The sequence below is a fragment of the Zosterops lateralis genome (genome assembly GCF_965231275.1).
Source record: "Zosterops lateralis genome assembly, chromosome: 1".
Taxonomy (NCBI): domain Eukaryota; kingdom Metazoa; phylum Chordata; class Aves; order Passeriformes; family Zosteropidae; genus Zosterops; species Zosterops lateralis.
In genome coordinates, this window is record NC_139762.1 from 123,989,212 (window position 1) to 124,004,027 (window position 14,816).

The following is a 14,816-nucleotide window of genomic DNA, read 5'->3' on the forward strand; positions in this document are numbered from 1 at the left end:
AAGCACTAATGATGGCTTTATTCTAGAGCTTTGTTACAAATCACCACGTTCAGGGGCACAAACAAGTCTTTTCCAAGTAACTGTATTATTACAAGCTTATAACATACACAAGATATGCAATAAGAACCATTCTTATTTGGTGTAATCCTGCTTTGTCTATTGAAATAATTGGTCATATGTTGTGTCTAACTTCTGCTACAATCTCTTTAGGGCAAAGATTGTGTCCCTGTGGTTTTGTAAAGCCTCATTCACAGTTATAATTGTGTATAAATTAAATAAATAACAAGAAATTATGAACTGTGGGAATTTATTCTGCATTTATCAGGAATTCACAAGTGAGGATTTACTTTTTTTTTTTAAATGGATTTTTTTAAGAGATCTTCCAGAGATTTGGTTCTTTCCTGTTTTAGAAATTGGGAAATACCTTTCAACTGCAACAACTATTTAGGTAAGAATAATAACTGGAAAAACCAGGTTAGTGTGGTGACTGGCAGAATAATGAATCCAGGGTTATTCCACTCTGAAGCTAATTCTTCTGCATGGTTCATGTATAACAGCTTCTGAGACAAGCAGGTTTTCATCCATGGTAAAGAGCATTAAGATGATGGTATTTTAACTACTGCATTAATTATCTACTCTGAGCAAGGCTAGACAAAACAAATAGCAGGAATAGAACAGAACTGGATGCCTTAGTGAACAAAATTCATTAAAAAATGCCCAAACAGAAGAATACAGATTAGGTGGCTTGGGCTACACTATGATAAAAATGGTTTCTGTGCTCAGAATCATGGAGGATCATGAAACAATTCAACAAAAAATTAATATTTTATCCATTTGGCACTCCCAGCCACTCATCCCACATGAGTCCCCTAAATGCTGGAGCAGGGGCTGTGGGATCATGGCCACAGCAAGGAACAGACTCTCCACAGTAACAAACCAGTCTTAAGCCAAAGCAAGTCTGTGCTAAAGCTCTGTATGCTATACCATTTTTATGTATGTATGTGCACTCATTTTTTTTTTCTTTTCAGGAGGAAGAGAAGAGGAGGGAAAGCAAGAATTTTTTATCTCAATAAAGAAGTATGTTCATGCAAAGAAGCATTCAGCTTGCTCTGAGGATTCAATGAGCAGCTCAAAGGACCTCAGGAGCCTGTTGGGCTCCCACACCTGGACATGGCAAGTTAGTGGGAACACAGTGTCACTTGGGTCTGTAAGAATAAAAGACAATCACTAGCACAAGTGCTTCTTTCCAGGTACCCCAATGTACATCTACAGTAGGTAAAACACAGCAATAAAGTAAAATAAGTCAGCTGTGGTATTAGAAATGCTAATTGTCCTGGCTGCCCTTTTGCCCTTAAAGACCTGCAACTTCACAAGCCTGTAAGGTGAGAGGTCTGGTCCCCACAGCCTGAGCATGTAATTACAAATGGACATGCCCCATTCTTCAAGATGCCAACCCAAACTCATCAAATGCATTTTTTTCCTCATTTTTCTTTTTGGTTAACAGAACTAAAACCTGCAAAGGGAACAGCACATGAAGTCAACTCTGTACTCTAAGATGGAAAATGCACTGATTTGCACAGAGTTAATAACATGCCTTAAAATGGCCATTCACCCTCAAAAGACATTAGCATGTAATAGCAGCTGCTTATCCTTTGAGTGCAGATGAATATTGGAAAGAGGTGCTGAGAGGCTTTGTCCTAGAATTACACGTCACTAGTCTAAGTATGATGTGTGGAAATTATTTTAATTGCCCATATTAGTCCAGGGCTGAAATGGTCTGGTATTGTTAGGAGTGATGCAAACGTCTTTCTCTGGTCAGGGTGCTGTTTGAGAAGAACATGTACATACCTGAATGTCTAGAAAGTCTCACCACAATATGGAACTAAAAAACCAAAAGATCACCCCAATAAAATAGCTTTGAAAAACATTAGTTAGTTAGTGACAGTTTTTGACTGTCTTACATATAAAGACCCAATTTCTTGCAAGTATGAGCACTGAAAGAACAGGAACTGTTATTTTTGAGATAAATGTTACAGTTCAAATGTCACAGACTATATTACAGACATTCACAACTGGCTCTGAGATTTAGGAAAAAAAAACCAACATCTGTTGTATGAAGGTTGGCAATGATCACAGTGCTAATGACCACGAGAGAAAGATGAGATTTTTTTTTTTAAGCATCATTATCTAGTGGCCTTGAGTGCTAATCAAAACAAGGACCGTAATGCCTGCTTTAATGGAGTTTGTCTCAGTAATGCTCCTAAATGGAATAAACTATATTAAATCCAGACAAGCTACAAAGAGAGACAAATGGCAAAACAATACACTGAAAACTTAAAGATTCTTTTAATCTATTATTAACTGAGTTACCATCCATGACAGTCACAGTTAACTGTGGTTTTGTAATCCATTTGCTGAATTGTACAACTAAAATACAAATGTTGTTGTCCTTCTGTTTAAAACAACAGACTAAATAAGGCCCAAATCAACCCACAAAATGGCCTGGCAAAGAGCGTATTAGAACAGGCTGCATGTCTATCTTCTTCTTTAAAATTCAGGAAAGCAGCTCCTCTGGAGTTTTTTTTCTCAAGGTAGAGGGAATCTGACCCCACTGTGGTGGAGGTAGTCCTGCACATAAGGTGAGGCTCTGTGCACCACAAGAAGGATGCCCTGGGAAGACAAAGGACCTCACACTCTCCCTCACTGACCCAATGCTGCAGGGACAGACACTAACTGATACCCACAGGCTTTGGGTCATCCTCCTAATGTTTACAGGAAGAGGCACTGAATGCCAGGAAGATGAATTCATCGCCATCCTCCTCCTCCTCTGCCTTGTTCCTTTGGCCTCGCTCATCCCTCCTCTGCATATGCTGACCAAATGCACAGACATGCTGAATTTCTTCAGCTTGATACCTCAGAGGACCAGTTATATTTGGATTCTTCAAAAGCAATTAAATTCCTCAAATTCCTCTGATGCATCCATTTCGCTGTATTTCTCACACTGTGAAGGGAGGATATGTAGCAGCTGAGGGGGAATGCAGACTATAGCATTTTGGGCAGATCCTTCAGGAAGAGGTGATAATTTGCTGATAAAATGACAGCTAAGGTATAGAGGTAGTGACACTTTTATGTCCATTTAGATGCAAGAGTGAAATATTTCCAGGGGTCTAGTTTTAAAAGGATGGATTAGCTCTTTGTTCATGGTGTACGTAAAACATAGGATCATCCATCTTATCTTGAAGAAATTTTGAATGAAGGTCTTTACAAACTGAAGCTGTAGGTTAGAGAATGTAAAATTCATTCTGTAATTAATGAGTTACCCCCAGTATTACAGAGAAAAAATTCCTATGGTTTTATTGCTTTTGTAAAATGCTTGTTCTCCAGCTCTGAAGGGACTGTGAAAGGTCAGAGGTGTTGAATATACATGATTTATAAAGTCCTCTGGGATGAGATGTGCCGTGTAAATATAAAATATTATTAGAGCATACTCTCTTTAATTCATATACACTGAAATGGAATTGGCTGTGCCACAAGAGCAAAACTAAGAACCCAAGTCAGTCTGATGACAGCAGATTGTCCAAGGCTACTGACAGTCCAAGCAGCACAAGGATAAATTAATTTCAGACATATTTACCTAATGCTGAAAGTTACTGCTATTCATCTGGAACTGGTTATATGTAGATATGAATGTGAAGACTGTGTTACATAGAAATAACTGAACAGGCAAAGATCGTGGAGTGCACTGTACCATGATGAAAAAGGGGCTTCTGACAAAGCTGTAGGCACAGGAGCAGCCCATGCAGCCCATCCACTTGCTGCAGAAACTCTGCCTTACACAAGTCTGTTCTCAAGGGTACGCCAGAGAAGCTTGGGATGCCATGGTCCTCAAGTGCTTTGTAAAGTCACTCTCAGATGGCACTTTCAGCCTCAAAATATGCATCCTATTTACCTCTGGCTTTGACAGAGGCTTCCAAGTTTCCCTTGCAGATTTGAACCTTAAGATTTGTTCACCTCCAGGTATATCTATCCAAAGAGCCTTCCTAAAAAACCAGTCTCTCAGAGAACTGGCTTGGAATGAGCTGAACTGGACTAGCAGTCCCATTCCCTCTCAGGGAAGCATAAATTATACTTTCAACCCAGTTTTTGGGATTGATTCCAATTTCTCTTTTTCTTCTGTCCACAATAGTCTATACTTTAACACTGCAATAAATAATCAGTTTGAAGTAGATTTCAAAATATTTTAACAGCTGGAGCAATGACATTCTTACTCGACTTTACTGTAAATGGAAAAATTCCCATTCTCCCCCTCAAAGACAAAGATTACAGATAATACTCTGAATTCTTTTCAAAACCTTGGCCAAAAGACATCACCAGCACAGTCTGTTCCTCTTCACATTATTATTCCCACTCTCACAGATTCTTTTATCTAACTCCCTTCTGCCCTGAAGTTTACAATCTCCTTCCAAAAATTTTTCAACTGTGCTTCCCTTCTCTTAAATTCCCTCCCTCTCATCAGCTTTCAAATACTGTGACTTCAGAAAAATGATGCTGTGAATTCAGCACTACAGAGAAATCTGTTCCTACTCTTTTCCCTGTGCTAAAACAGAGTGTAATTTTAAATACTGGGCTTTTTTTTTAAAAAAAAAGGCACAATGCCCTTTAGGAAAAGTATATGAACTTCCTGCTCATAAAGGAAAAAATTGAAGTTTTTACTTTTGACTGTATTAAAGCTTTCCTATGAAAATTGATACATTTGTCTGGGAGATAAAGGAGATTTGGATTATCTGTATTCAAGAGAATAATTAAAAGAAGTTATTGCATAAAATGATTAGATTTTCTGGCAACACAAGTTTGATTCTGAGATAATGTTAAAGTTATTCTCATCTATGCAAAACACTTCTCATACACACAAGAGAGATTCTTAATTTCCTCCTTAATTTTCTACTGAAAAAAGCCATTATATTTTCTCTTCACTGATGACGTTTAATACTTGATTTCTTCTGCTTTCTTTAGATAATTTAGTAGATAGATTTGCTCATTTGGCTATAGCTAAATTGCTGTAGTAGTGGCAGACAATGACACTTTTAAGGCTACAGTTTACATGATTAATCTTTGCTCCAGCTGAGACCATTTATCATCTGGAGGCTACCCTTCCTGTTTGTCTTTTCCTTGTGTTTTCAGTTCTCCTTTCCTATCAAGGAGAACAACAAAAATCATTATGGGTTTTTAACCCAGGGAATGACATTTTTAGCTCTGAAGCCTATGTGTAAATGTAAATTTCCAGCTGTTGGAACAAAGAAATACCAAATGTGAGGCAGATGTTAATATTTTATCCCTTGTTGGTAATACAAGCAAAACTCAACTTTGAAAAATCCCTCAGCTATTCCAGTAATGAAAGCTTACTGGCTTGGGCATGTACATATGCCTGTGCCTTCAGAAATAAGATCTACCTAGCTTCTTGCAATCTGTGGAGTCTAGATAAATCCTCTGTGTCATTTCTTCATCTTCTGATATTAACAATTCAAGGGCTAGAACACACAGCCAATAAAATTGTCTCCAGATGTTTCCTCTGCTTAATGATCTGATGAATGCCCAAAGATCATTTGCTGCACAATGAAGTCAGGTGGAATCTGGGAGGATTCTGGATCCTATGCTGTTTTTCAGGACCACATTCAGCACCAAAAGTTAAACCATGTGTTTGGCTTCTATCAAGCACCACTTGAACATAAGTCACACACTCATGAAGCCAGTTAAGGCAGAACTGATGAGCAACTACCCAGAGCTCCCTAAGAACTCTCCTTTCCTTTGAATCCACTGCCTGAAAAACCACAGCACATCTGTGAATGCAATAAGGTGCTTCTTGCTGAATCTAGTATACTTGTTCCTTCTACCACCTTCTAACCCTCGAAAACTTCTGAATTGACTGTTCTGGCATGGTGAGCACAACCCATAGTCAGTGGCATGGAGGAGCATGGATATTCAGAGCAAACTGGCAAGATGAGGTTTCTCTCCAGAGTCTCCAGCCTTTGTTTAGCCCTCACCATAGCACATCTCTCATCATCTTATCTCTCTCATCTCCCATCATCCTCCCCCATAGATCTTGGATCCCCATGAATCCTGAAAAGTCCTTCATTCTAGCATTAATACAGCAGCAACTTCCGAATGCCTTGTGTCAGGCACATTTGTGTTTGTAATTCCTTTCACACTAGGCAATTCATTAAGGGCTCTGTTTTGATTACCAAAATGTGTGAACACAATTTTGTATCTCATCTATACAGGGTCACTCCTATGTCAGCTCATTTCTGACTGTGACAGTCTTTTCCCATCCTAAAGGCAAAACAGTGTTTACATTTGGTTAGTTAAAATATTTACATTACACATTCAAATGATGCATTTTCCCAGTGACAGGGCTCTCCCTGGTATTTCCTCCTGTACCTACTATGCAGCGGAAATGATTAAGATGAATATTCTGAGTGTCTCTAAACAAGCAGTTTAAGGAAACATGCAGCACAGCTGTACTATACTAATGCTACTAGACTTTGTAATATGCATGCAGGCTGTGTGAACTGCCTAGCATGAAAGCCTTTCTTTTAGGACCCCAAATCAGAAGAGCTTCACATTTCCTCATCAATTTATCTCAAATAGATTCTTAATTTATTGACAGATTATTTGGTCACTCAGTGCATGAGGTAGAGGAAAACATAAGCCCTGGGAGAGGAGGTGAGAATGGGGCTGTTTGTTGATCGTCATTCTGCCTGCGGATAAAAGCCTCGAGTGCACTGTGTCTGCAAGGGAACAGAGATGATGGGGACTGCTACCCAGACAGAGAAGAGCGTAGAAGGAAAAGGGACACTAAAGCTGGCAGGGGAAGACCCTGAAGTGACAGTATTTCTGGAAATTAGAAAACACATGGCACACTCCTGTTTCAATGTAACATTACCAAGTTGAATAAAACACTGCAAGTGATGCTGCACCTCCAAACACACAGCATGAGCCTCTCCCCAAAGGGACAGTTTAAGGCTCGTAGGAGAGAAACTGAAATTCAACATAATTTAAGACATATAATCTACACTGTAAACCATTAGTCTTGCTCATTTTTTTGTTACATCAAACATGGGAGAACCATATGCAAGTCTCTCAAAGAAGAAATTAGATAGAGTGTAGCAACTTCTCACACAGAAACCCTCTAGCAATGCGAAATTAAGAACTTAACACACCTAAGGTGTATTCCTTACCTTATAACATCATCCACACAGGTCTTCATACAGGCTCTCCCAGTGAGGAAGCAAAAGCTTCTGGGCTGAAAACATAATGAAGCACTGATTAAGACATTATCTCAAACCCCCTGCCTGTGCTTATATCCATCTCAAACTCTGCTGCATCTTTTTGTTTACAGAAGCATATACAATAGGCTGAAGTCTACTTCGTAAGCAAAAGCTATTTATTTTAAATTGACCCTGCCCACTTAGTAGCATATACTTTGAAGGAAATGGGTTATAAAAGTCTCTGTATAAGTGAGGCACTCATCTAGCAAACAAATATTATGCGGGATTATATTGTGTGGGACATGTATTTACTCCATTTTTTTAAACTAACAGCAAATGAAACTTTGTTTGCCAGTGTAAAACCAATCAGTAAAAGAAAAGTAAAGGGCTCTACACCAGAATAAGGCAGTGTATTCAAAATAATAAACAACCAATTTTGATTTAACCTAAAAGCCTTTGTGGAGGGAGTGAGCAGGCTCATTACCTGCCCTCCTGGTGCCCAACCATCCCCACCACCAAGCAGCCTGAGGGGTGTGTAGGGATTAGTGGGCAGGACACTCCTGAAGAAAGGGGATGCCAGAAATCCCTGGGCTGAGGGGGCTAGGATAAACACAGATTCTGCATTTTTGAGCCAGCAGCTTCACAGTTTTAATTCAGTGCTTTGAAATGTGATTTCCTTTGGCCATGCCCGGGAACACAGAGTTTGCAGCTCCCAGCCTTTGGCTGCCCAGCTCACAAAGCCCCGCCGGTTTTGGCAGAGGAGCGTCTAGGATGATGGGCAGCGGCTGCCGCTGTCACTAGCAGGATGTTTTCTGGAGCTTCTCCTACAAGGCAATGTGTTTATTCTTTGAAACAGTTGCTCCCTAAAGATTAAAATTGGACAGAAGTACAAAAGCAGCGTGTGTCCTCTGGGGCTGCTACGTGCCATCGGGCAAACGAGGTACAAGCTGTGTTTTCCCAAATAACACAGAACAAACGGTGCTGCACTGGCAGAACTGAGTAAAGTTCTTCAGTACACAAACTGCACACTCCTCATTTTAACCTCTTCTTAGGAAAAAACCTTTCAAACACCACTTGTGTTATTAAGAGCTCCAGATTTAGAGTTGGGGGGGGGGGGGGGGTCTTCAATGCAGCTGTTCACCCCAAAAGTGTGTCAACCTGGGCACAAAAAATGAGCAACAGCCACAAGGCTTGTGCTTTTAAGACCATATTTGTTATCATTCCCAAATAGCAGTACACACTCTCAAAAACAGGCTTAACAACCACAAAGAACAGACAGCAGTATGAACAGTAAACACTCAGACAAAATATACCTTTACTTAGAAACGAAAAGAAATAGCCATTTAAAATCCACTAAAATAGGATTGAAGTACTAAGAGCACATGAGAAATACTGGCACAACAATGAAAAATCTGTTTGACACAGTCTGTGTAATCATAGTTATTGCAAGGTGGCTGGAAAAAAAAATGCAACCATGATTTTTCCTTCTGCTGAGGTATGTGCAACAAATGTTAATTGTTTACCACTGCACAGGATGCATTGTACTCCTGGGAGTACCTTCAGGGGTGAGGAACTGTCTCTGGTAATAAGAAGTATTTACCTTGCCTAATGGCTATATATCAGTCTATTTCTATTAGCAGAATTAATTTAATATTGCATATAAATAGTAATTTTTGGCTTAAAAAGTAAGATGGAGAAGGCAACTAAATAGTCTTTTCTTCCTCTGATGGGAACACATACAGATTTTCTTATTCTTGGTAACGCAAATCAAGCCCACATAAAGGGAAACAGACAAACTTCAATAACACTCAGCACGACGCCACAGCATTATTTATTCTCCTGCAGAGTACAGAACACTTCATAACTTTCCTCCCTGTTGTATCACTCTTATTTTAATAAACAACCAAACAGCAGCAATGGCCACTATTTCATGATACTCTAAAGATAAAAATATTACCTTTGATTAACAAGGGCTCCTCATCCTAGACCCTCTCTGCAGAAGACACCAGGAGAAGCTGTTTTAAACTCCTTCTGGGTGTCGATTCCGTATGCAGGAGCAGATCCTCCTTCTCCGGCTGCCAGGCGGGCACAGCCTGCCAACAATGCCGCCTCTGCCAGCCCGCAGCGGCACAAAGACACGCTCATCCGCAGCCCCGGACCCCTCTTTTCTTCTTCTTGGAGTGCAGGGGGATGAGAAGGACTGGGAGAGAAAGGCTTGTGTGTCTGTGATGAGCCAAAGCTCGGCTGTGTTTGGAGTGAGCCCGTCAGTCAGAGCAGAGGAGAGAGATGGATCTGCACTGCCCAGAGCACTCCCTGCCTCCCTTCACACATTCTTGTTTCGGATCCGTGGGTGGCTGCATGAGCAAGCAGCCGGAATAGGGGAGGAGTTAGACAAAACGCAATTTAGGACTTGGAAGCCTCGCCTGCCTTTTGGAGCGGAGGATGAAGAGGTGAAATCGCCGGGCGCTGACAGAGCGCCGTGCCCTCCCCGCCCCGCCCGCTGCCACCTGCCCCGCCAAACTTCCCGGGAAAGCGCCTCTCCCTGCCCGGCCGGGAGCCCTGCACACAGCCCGGACACAGCAGCTGCTCTGGAGCCCCGGTAGCCACACTGGAGAACCCCTGAGCTCGCTGCCTGCTTCTCCTGCCCCATAGCAGTGCTGGTTCAATTTTCAAGGAGGCAGGATGCTTCATGATCAACTAGAGGATGGAACAATAAGTGGCATCCTCAGCAGATGTTTACAGCTGTCGCTAGGCAGAGGAGGAGACAGCAGCACCTTAAATCTCAGCTTTCTGCAAAGCTTTCCTTGGAAATCAGAGCGGCAAAGCCAAAAGCCCTTTTAAAATCAGATGTCTATAGTTTTATTGTTTTGAAAGGATTATCATGTGCATATATTTCATGCAACTTCAGCTTTGTTTTCCTTCCTGTGAGAAAATGAGAAGCAATGTCTGGCTCAAGATGAGACAGTGATGATTTCTGCTGAAACCAATTAGAATATTGGTTAAACTCGAATATTCCCAAGCCAAGCTCTAAGATAGATGTGAGGTGTTCCACGTTCCTCCACATGAATTACAGTTCAGATCTTAAAACATTGCAAGTGAATGGAGCAGCAAGCAACACTGTGCTTTCTTCTCAAAGTAAATACCAAGGGACATAAAACCCTTGGGTGCAGCAGAGCTATGAATTCATGGCAGTCCCTGATAAACAACTGCAGCCTTACAGTATTTTCCCATGCAATTAGTATTAATTGGTGACTTGCTGGCAATCTCCCAGGGGCCCTGTCTCACCCTTTTAACCAGTCCTACCAGATCAGCCTTGAGATGATCATCCTGCTGCCCCACCTCTCAGGGCTCTTTCTTGCTCTTATATTTCTGGGGACTTTGGCAAGGGTTATCTTGAGTAACAAACAATCAAAGATACGCCTCTTCCAAATTAACATATTTGACTTTGTAACACGAGACTGCAAAGTAAGAGGGTGACTTCTAGACGGAATTTATAAGCACTTTTTAAAAATGTTTTGTTTTGAAGTATTTCACTGAAGCTAAACTCCAAAATAATTTTCAGGAGAACTGAGCAGCAGTGCTCAGTTCAGTGTCTGGATAGTAACAGATCTGTAAAACTCTGCATCTTGTACTTAAAATTAAGCTGATACAGGACAGCTCTAAATGTGCAATCATCTCTTCTGATTTTATTATTTAATAACAATTCTTAAGAATTTCATTTTATCTATTAATAAGATAAAATTTGTCTTAAGCATCTTGTCAAATGGACTTAAGCAGGTTCAAGAGTGCTTTATATCAGCAGCACCCCACAACTCCATGGCAATAAATAAAATCAGATGTTCTTTGACTGAACACTGTAAACATCTGAAACATATTTCAGAGCAGCTTCCAGGTCATTTTCACAGCATGAATCTCTTTTTGCAGTATTACATAAGTAATCTCAAACGTTTAGAAATTGGTCCTGAGGTGGTTATTCAGAGGCAAAAGGATGCCTGAAAAGAGAACTGTGCAGGGGGCAGCCTACACAAAACCACTCAAGATCTAGCAAAGGATGCAACATCTAATGGTAAAATACATTAGGAAACGCTTGTGGCCAGAGGCAAGCAGAACTACTTCAAATAAAACAGGTCAAGTGTAATCAAGAGCAGTGTCCAACAGGCCAGCTTTATTCCTTCTCTTTTTTTCTGCTTCTCCTTTTTCTGCTTCTTTTAAGTTTCCAGTCCACGTAAGTTTCAGTGGTCCTTGGTGTTTTTCTTCTCATATCACTTTTGTCTTTTACTGTACAACATTTAGAAGCCATAACATAAATAGGTGCCTAAAAATGTTGTATTTTGGCTTGGAGGTAGTTAAGCACACTAAAGATGGTTATTTCTCTTGGAAATCTTGATCTGGAATGGAGGAGCCTGCCTGTGCCATCTCATTTCATCTCTAACAAGTTGTACCTTTAGATTGTACTTAAGGGATCATGTACTTAAATGTGCATAAACTCAAATGTGAAAGCTAAAACTCAGTCTTTACACTGGTCAACAGATGTAGAGAGATTTATCACTTATATGTAAGTTGTTTATATGACATGGCTTATTGATGTTTTCTTTGGGCATACTTCTCTTTCTGAATCTTTGTGATCCTACTTGATTTTCATTTTTTAAAGACCTTACTGTCTTTTCCCCCCACATCTATGGCAAGTAAAGATCCAGGTATTATTATGCAGGGCCCCATGAAAAATGAATACTTTCAGACTATTCTCACAAGTACTTTAGAAGTACCAAAGAAAACCTCACTTTCACTGGTGTAATTTCCCAGCAATTCGATTAACTTGCAGTATCTTTGGAGGTACACCATCAATCACCCTCACCTCTATCTTACACATCCTTAGCCCTCAAAGTGTATAACACCACAAGGATATTACTCAGGGCAGCTTAGGTGGCAGAAGAATTCTGTCATTCAATGAGGGGATGGATTAAGGAACCGCAGAATAAAAGTTTCAGGGAAGAACTTCTCCATAAGATCATGCAAGAGGAAGGAGCACAGCATGCATCCTCTGGCAGGGACAGGAAGGTGCCATATGTGTCTCTGGAGGTGTAGAAAAACTATTGGATTTCTTAGTATGATGAAAAATCTGGTTTGATTACAGGATTTTAAAACAGATGCATGTTCAGACTTTACACCTACAACTAAGAGAAAGAGGGACTCAACATTCAATTTCCTGAAAACACAAGGCCAAGAGACTGTTTCTCCAAATACTTATGCCAAGACTTAGTCACTGCCACTCTAATACTCTGATAGCAAATTCCATCTTTACAAATACAAAGCAAATATCTTTAAACAAATTATGGACATCCCTGGCCATACAGATAAGACTTACACTTGTAAATTACTTCTCTAAATAGGTGTTATATCAAATCTCCAATGAGTCCAGGATAGATGTGTTCAGCCTGCATTAGGTGATAATGAAGCCTGAACCCAAGAGATCTTAGTTAAATTTGGATTAGCTGTTGATGAAAACCAATTTGATAACACTGCTTATTCTAGACTTCCCTCAATTACAGCTTTTTCCCCAGTCAAACTATTCCTTCTTTCCAAGAGCATTACATTCATGACAGTTTTGTTTGTAGTGTTATGTGGCATTGGTACATGCACCTCATCAGGTCCTTCTACTTGCCAGAAACAAATGCTGGATCATACCAGGTCCTCTCAGTCTATGGGAGACTAAACACAAAATTACACTTAATCAAGCATCACCTCTGTCTGGGAGCCTGTCAGAGCTGGGAAGTGCACATCTCCTACACATGCTGAAGACAAATACACACCAAACTGCCCCCACTGCTAAGAGGTCTGTATTTCATTTTGAGCTATTGATCAAACTGAAGTGTTTTACTTGGGCACAGATCATTTGGGTCTATGCTCTGTTCTCTGCTAAAAGCTCCTTAACCCTTGACTAACTCAGGTCATGTGTATTTTTAGCTTGGCAAAACTTGTATGTATCCAAAGCCCCTTCTCAGAGCAGTCAAGTCAAAGTCTTTACAAAAATCTGATGTTTACCAATATAATCTAAGTCTAATATTCTGTACTGCAAGAATGCAAATAATTTTCTTAAATAATTTTTCTTATGGAAGTTGGTTTGCAGCATTACAGTACTTATGAACTACTATACACCCAGCAAAGTATTTAAGAATAACTGAGGTAATTTGCAAATGTATTTCTTACTTGTCTGATAAGCACTGATAGTGGAACTGAAACTTTCACCTCCTCTGAGGGGAAAGCATTTAAGCATGGCTCTTTGGTTTCCATTTGGTTTCCAATTTCCAACTGTTTTTTCACCCATGTACTTGATAGATTTGGACTTGTTTCCTCCAGACAAGACCAAATGTATTCAATCCGTTACAGTCAAGACTAAATACTTACATATGGCTTCCTAATGTTACTCATTAGGACATAGATGGCTACAAATGTGCTTCCTTTGACTTCAGCTGTCTTTTATTCTTCCCTGCAGCTTGCTCATTTTTGTTAAAAATGAAGAAAGGAATCAAATTACTAAGTTTTCATTTTCCACTCTTCCTAATTTTCAAATTTATGCCATTTATAAAGCCCAACTACTCAATGACAAGAGTTTTTTTACACCATTTAAGGACCAAAATCTTGAAGCAACAGAGATTGTTTTGTTTTGTTTTGTTTAATCCGCTCCTGCATCCACCCACTTTTCCTATTTTCCACTCCTTAATTAAATTTCAGGTCAAAGATCATTCTGACTCAAGATATCCAAATGTTTCCAGATTTGGCTAAAAAATTGTGCAAATTCATTATCCTATACTGGATATATGTCATATCTAACCAGGAGAAAGTCTCCTGAATTATTTGAATACATGGACAAGATCTGATTATCTAATCAAATTGCTAAACTCTAATGCACAAGGGAATATAATTTTTTTTTTTTAAAGTCAAATATGATTAGAGTACGCTCAAAATAATTGATCAGACTATAAGATACTAGTGGGCAGAGGTTCTGGAAATGGAAGTGACATTACTCTAATCAGGAAAACAGCCATCAGAAGATACAAATCTGTTTACAAGGGTTTAAATTTGAGATTATAAGTGTGAGAGACAAAAAACCCCGACATCTTCCTGTCATTTGTTGACAAGTTGTGATAGAGAGAAGCTTTGTCACTACTTCATCACCATCCATGACTGCTCTGCATCTCGCCTCCAATGGCTGACTTGCATTCTTGAGTTCTGATCCTGTCAGACCTGTTTGAATTATCCCAGTTTCTCTGCCATGAGTGATGGCATCCTACTCAGCAAAAGCATACCAGATGAAACTGTTTGTGCTCAGGAAATTGCATTATATGAAAAGTAATTATTAAGATGTGATTTTCTCTGTAGAAGCATTTGCACAAACTATACAAGTCCTCTTACAACAGCCACAGCCACATAGAAACTGTGGAAGCACCTTTAAGTATTGCATCAGTGATAGAAGTGTCAACAGCATTTATTTATTCATAAAACAAGGAACATAAAAACCAAAAAAACTCCCCAAAACCAAACAAACCCCTC

At 39.8% G+C, this 14,816-nt stretch overlaps 1 protein-coding gene across 3 annotated transcripts in view; it reads right to left on the minus strand.

The window, feature by feature from the left end:
- Window positions 1-7,246: 7,246 nt before the first annotated feature.
- LOC310914403 (uncharacterized protein) overlaps window positions 7,247-14,816 on the minus strand; it is a 63,835-nt gene continuing 56,265 nt past the window's right edge. For 2 of the 3 annotated variants that reach the window (XR_014591026.1, XR_014591027.1), the window contains exon 3: window positions 7,247-7,300. The gene's annotated coding sequence lies outside the window, so the exon portion shown is untranslated. Of the gene's footprint in view, window positions 7,301-9,222; window positions 9,587-14,816 lie in introns of those variants that run through there. The other variant, XR_014591028.1, reaches the window with a different exon arrangement.